This window comes from Calonectris borealis, chromosome 1 (genome assembly GCF_964195595.1).
Source record: "Calonectris borealis chromosome 1, bCalBor7.hap1.2, whole genome shotgun sequence".
Classification (NCBI taxonomy): domain Eukaryota; kingdom Metazoa; phylum Chordata; class Aves; order Procellariiformes; family Procellariidae; genus Calonectris; species Calonectris borealis.
Genome location: NC_134312.1, coordinates 197,450,769 through 197,456,768, shown reverse-complemented (window position 1 = coordinate 197,456,768; position 6,000 = coordinate 197,450,769).

Sequence of the window (6,000 nt, the reverse complement as noted above, 5' to 3'; positions counted from 1 at the left end):
TTTTCACCATGTGGGTGACCGAGCACTGGCACAGGTTGCCCAGAATGGTGGTGGCCTCCATCCTCAGAGATATTCAAAAGCCACCTGGACAGGATCCTGGGCAGGACCAGGGCTCTAGGTGGCCCTGCTTGAGCAAGGAGTTTGGACCAGATGACCTCCAAAGTTTTCCTCCCACCTCAACCCCTCTGTGATTCTGTGAACAAAGGGATAATTCTGTGGGTGAAGAAGCACTGGTGTGATGCCACCACAGAAGTCTCTCACTAATAGAAAGTGGCATTGGGCTGTCCTCATTCTTGACTGTCCTCTAGAGGATGTTTGCTCATGGGGATGGCATGTTTGTGCCATTAAAAAGCTGGATAGACAACTTTGAAGTGAAGCAAACAGATACGTCTCATCTAATGACATTAGTAAGTTTGCTTTAACTCCTTTTTTTTTTTTAAACTGCTCTGTGTTTAAGTACTCCAGTCTCATTACCTGACACATTCTAGCATTTCTACTGACATTAGAGGAATTACTAACTTCTTGCAAGCAAGGGCTACTTTATTTAAGTACCTAAAGGTAAAGGTATGACATTCCTGGCACCTCATCAACATGGAGAAAAGGATCTGCCCAAAAGAGAAATGAAAACAGAAGATGGCAGATAATGGAATGATACTACTTGTCATTCCAGTATTGTAAAACTTCCCTTTTAAATTAAAACAACAGTTTCCACAACTGACTATAGCATATTGCCCTTTCTTTCCTGGAAAAGGGGGTGAGGAGGGAACACAGAAGGCCTGAATTGTGTATGGGGGAAAGATAGACAGAAAGAGGGAGAGTGGGAGAGAATGGTTTTGCTACAAAATATGAAAAGATAAAAATGAATCCAAGGTATTTGATAAAAATGGTAGTTGGTGTTTGGTACCAAATTTGGTAAAAATGAACAAGAAATAAATACTAGTTGTTCTAATTTGTATCATTATGAGATTAGGGTTAAAAAACAATTGCAATTCCCAAGCAGTTGTACAAATGTAAAATCCAACATACTCCTTAAAGAGCACATTGTAACAATAAAACACTTTTCAAACCAGCCCTGGTATCTCACCCATTAGAAATCTTATCTACACAATTAAGCCTAGAATACAAAGAAAGGAGTAAATAATGTCTTTATTTTTACAACAGTAACAGAGCTAAATATCCAGGTGATAAGCTAGCTTTTCTGTCTGCTTACCCTGTTCAGTTTTTTCAGCAGTTTTTAAGGAAACACCTCAGAAAAATCAGGGAGACGTTCCTTCCTTTGGATGAGGAATAGGCACACAACGTTTATCCAGCTATCTGTCTAGCTTTGTTATCATCTTATTTCTCATGAAATATAGAGAAAAGAAAAGCCTATCCTTCAAACACACCAGCAATTTTTAGGGTATTATCTGTGTTTGAAGGGTTACAGATTCCTTAAGGAATAAAGCATTTTGCATCACGTTTCAGTTTAGAGTCTTATAGCATCCTCTTAAACGTATTTCTATTAACAGCAATAGGGTTAAGCCATATGAGAAATAAGGTCTCCCTGCCCATTTGAGAAATGCTGCTGTTTGTTGGCTCTGATTTTTTGGTCCCTATTTTCCTTTTAAAAGTGTGTGATCACTGAGACTAAACAGTCCTTGTCCTTTTCTAGTGTTACTATAAAAAACTGAAACCCCTTTCTGCCTTCATCGGTCATCCACTCCTGCTCTTCCACATTTTTTCTTCATAAATGTTTTACCCTCCAATTTCATTCCCACTGCTGTTTGCTGGACTTTTTCATCCCTGCCTTTCACAGTGAACATCTCCATGAAGATTTTCAGAACCTCTAACTCAACCCAATGACCCAAAACAGCTTCTCAGCAAACAGTGCAGAATCTTAAACCTGGCTGAGTTTATGCCATGAAGTTTCAGATTTTTTGAAAGACACATCTTCCGAAATCTGTGAACAAGAGGTGCTCTATGCTATATTATTTTGGGGTCATTATAGGAAGGGCTCTCGAAGGGGATGCTGCAGAAGGACAGGATGCCCACAGCTCTGCCCTGCTGACAAACCTGCCGCCACTGAGCAGTCACAGCAGCACCCACCCACGCACCGCTGGGCAGAGATGTGGGGGCGGCCCTGGCAGTCAGGCTGCGCTCTGGGCATCTTCCAGCTTCTCAGTAGCTTGAAATACGGGTAACCTGAGGAATTTTCTGGAGAAAAGGGGAGAAAAGCAAGTGGGGCCAAACCTCAAAAGAAATAAAACAATCATAGACTTAAGTTGCATTTGCTTCCATTGGAAAATAACCCTTTTCCTGCACAATCCTTTCACCTTCAGGAATCTTCACTTCAGAAGCGATAACTTATCTTCTGATCCATGAAATACATGGTGATGGATGACCATGAAAATATGTTCTGCTAGGCACAACTGTTTCCCTGAGTAAGCAGACCATGTACAGGCCTTATCCAGCATTCTCAGCCAGCTTGCACCCAGGTTTTTGCATGTTTTGGGAAAGAGATTGTAGTCAGGATCAAACTTGATTCCCCCTGGGGTGCTCATTGATTTCACCTTCCTGCCAGCGGCAGGTTTCGGTGCCTGAACTTGCTCTGGAATGTTTGTCAGCTGGTTTGTCAGAAAGAAACTGATGTATTGCTGGGAGATGGACAGATCCTGCAGATGGCTGGGTCCTAAGCATTTCTGGGGTTCGCTTTAAAAAGTAGAAGTGTGCTGGCCCATCTCATATTTTCCTGGGTCTCCGTCACAGGAATGTAATGGCCACCTGTGTGTTCTGTGGGAGGTTTTTCAACAGTATTGTCCTACAGTTTTTGTGCAATCAGACACAACACAATCTAATCCAGAGCTTGTTAGGGCCCAAGTTTGCAGTCCTTGCTCATATAAAATTTCCTCTCATTAGCCAGCCACAGGGAGATCTCAGTCAGCATCTCACAGCTTCATTTCTCTCAGGTGCCCTGAAACTGCGGGCAACCCCATGAACAGCTCTTAGTAAGAGAGGGTGCAACAAAAATAAAGGGAGCAAGAGTGGTTGTTAATGGAAAACTTCCCCTTATGAGAAAGGTCACCGAAAGTCTCTCTTCATCACAAAATTCTCTAATTTGTAGAAGATGAAACTACACTACTGCCTCAGTTCCCAGGCCCCATCCACCCTCCCACCTCATCCACTACAGCAAGACTAATTGTACAACAGATAATGTTCTCTTTAACCACAAGCTCTTGCTCAGGATGACCAGAAAAAGTTAAGAGATGAGGAACTGGAGTAATGCTTTTAATCTATATAGCTGTATTTACACATATATTGTATTGTATATATTGTTTTCTAAAGTTCTTGGGATTACATTCCTTGCTACTGGGGAGCATTTATTTCCAGCAAATAACATAGGCAAGATGCTTTCTCTTTCCTGCAACTTTTACCTATAATTTAAAGACAGACCTGGTCCTTAAGTCTACAGATATTGTGGAAAGTTTAGCTTTTCTTTGCTGGCTAAGTGTAGCAGTTTCTGATGATTCTGGTTCATCATATGGATACTGTCTGTGTGTCTGCACAACTTATTACTAGGTCTTATCTCTAGACAACAGATAGATTCTTGAAGGAAACATATGCATTTTTAAGAAATTACATATAATTCATTAAATGCTTAACATTTTTTACATCAAAATTGCTTTTAAAGAGTGATCCGCCAGACAGAGATGTATGGAGCTAGCAGTTCTCAGGATTTCTGCTGTCAGCTATGCCTCTGATCCTTCAAATCCTAGCCCGTTTGTATGTCCAAAAGCATTTGCTTTTTTTCCCTGTATCAGCTGGCCTTGCAAGAAGTAACACTGCCTCGCCTTGACTAAATAATATCTCAACAGAAAGAACACCAGTCTTCCTGGCAGATAATCACACCTTAGGGCTCCCCTAGCTTTTTCTCTCTCTCTGCAGAACTGTCTTGTAGCTGCGCTGAAGTCTGTCCCTCACAGGGGCCTTTGGGCACCGTCACATCCCAGATGTTAATAATTTTAATTTACTTTTTATGCAGCCTGCAAGACTAGCACAGCTCAGTCAAGAAGAAAACACAGAAATCTCTCTTTGATAGGGTTTGCTTAGCAGTAGTATCAGCAGTCATGCAAAGCAGTAGATCATAAAATACTCATTTTCATTTTTACTCCACCTTCTCTTCAAATAGCTCACGTAGACTTTCAACCATGAATGAATAACATCTAACAATTGCTCTTTGAAGTAAATATTATTATCCCTGTATATGGAGCTGAAAATGGACCGCAGATGGTTAAATAACTTTCCCAGGCATGCATCAGAACTGCGTCAATCAGGAAAAAACACACTCTCTTTTTGTTTCAGTCCTGAATTTTGAATCAGCAAGACCATGTTTGATAGGAGCAAGCCATTTATTTCAGAGCTAGAGAAAAACAGTTTCAGGCATTTGATATGGAAGCAAATGTTATTTCCTTTTCTCTTAACAGTTAAATGTTGGGATGATTTTCAGAATAAACCAAGCTTTAAAATCCAAACCTCTTCACTCTAACAAAAGAAAGGCACTTTCTGGATATTAATATCATGCCTTCTTCTATTTAGATCATTGAACAACAACAACAAAACCTAGTAAGATACAGATGCATCGTTATATTTCACTCTACCAAGGTATCTGATTTACAGATTATTTACCTAGGAAATTGCAGATAGATTGTTTAAAGTGATCAGGTCAAGCCAGCATTAACACCAGAAAACACATTTACATCAGGAAAAAGAAAACGAAAAATCAGTATATTTAAATACTTTTTGCCTTGAGCACGAGATGTATCAGGTGCAGTGAGAGCAAAAGCCAGGCTGGGCTGGGAGAGAGGGAGGGAGAAGAGCATCCCCAGAAGAGAGAAGAAAGGTGGGACAGAGGATAAAAGATGCAGGACAAAATGAGTGGATAAGAAGTCAAAGGAGAAAGAAAGGAAAGATGTGAACAGATGCAGTGAGAGACTGGGAAATGGAGAGGAAAGGGTCTGAGGAGAGGCTGAGGAGACCTTACCTGCTAGCTGAAACGGGCTTCCAGTGGGGCGGCTGCGGGGCCAGCCCGCTGCCATGGCTGGCGATGCCCTGCAGTCCCCCGGCCCTGGCGAGTGAAACCGAGCCATGCAGGTGGTTGCCTTAAGGGTGCACGTCACTGCCCACAGTGAAACCACTTCTTCAAAAGCGAGGGCCCAAGACCTGAGCCTGAAGGAAACGGCTGTGGGACGGGGAGAAGAGGGGCCTCTCTGGGGGTCGGGGAGCGTCTTCCTTCTGTCGGAGGACGCCTCCACCAAGCCAAGCAGCTGCCTCTGCTCTGGCTGCTCAGTCCTTGCCTGGTTCTTTAGCCCTTCACTCACGTTTCTATAAAACCATTATTTTCTCGGGTAAATTCGGTGCAGCTGATTTTTTGCTGTCTCACCTCAATTCTTATTTTTGAAGCAGTTATAGTTTCTGCTTTCACGCACTGGCAGTCTGCATAATTTCTCTGGGTATCGATGAGGGGAAGAGCAAGCAGCGCTGCCAAGCTAAAGAGCTCAAAAAAAAAATCCAAACGAAGTTTGTGTGATGCCATGGGAATACCCTGCTGCATCTGTCGTCGCGGGCCGAGGGAGGCTTCCCGTGCTGGGTGAGTGCTTGGTCTGCTGGTGACAGAGGACCTGCTGCAGTCACCTCCGAGGGCCCAGGGGACTGCCACCCGGACGGGGAGGGGGCTTGCGGTGCGGGGCTGTGTTTACACCAGGGGGAACAGGGAACTAGCACTGTCCGCAGGAAGGTTCAAACCAAGCTACAGCTGCTCTGAAGTCGTTTTGCAGATGACTTGTCTAGGGGATAAAAATAAAGGCCTCCAGGCTCGCTCTCAGATGCGGGCCTCTAGGGACAGGGTCCCTCTGCCCTCAGCCTGTCCCTGCTTGCCGCCTCCCTCGGAGCGTAGCACTCCAGGACCTGCCTCCTCATTGCCTCCCAGTTGCTGGTGTGCAAAGGGTTGAACTAGCCAGCCTGTGG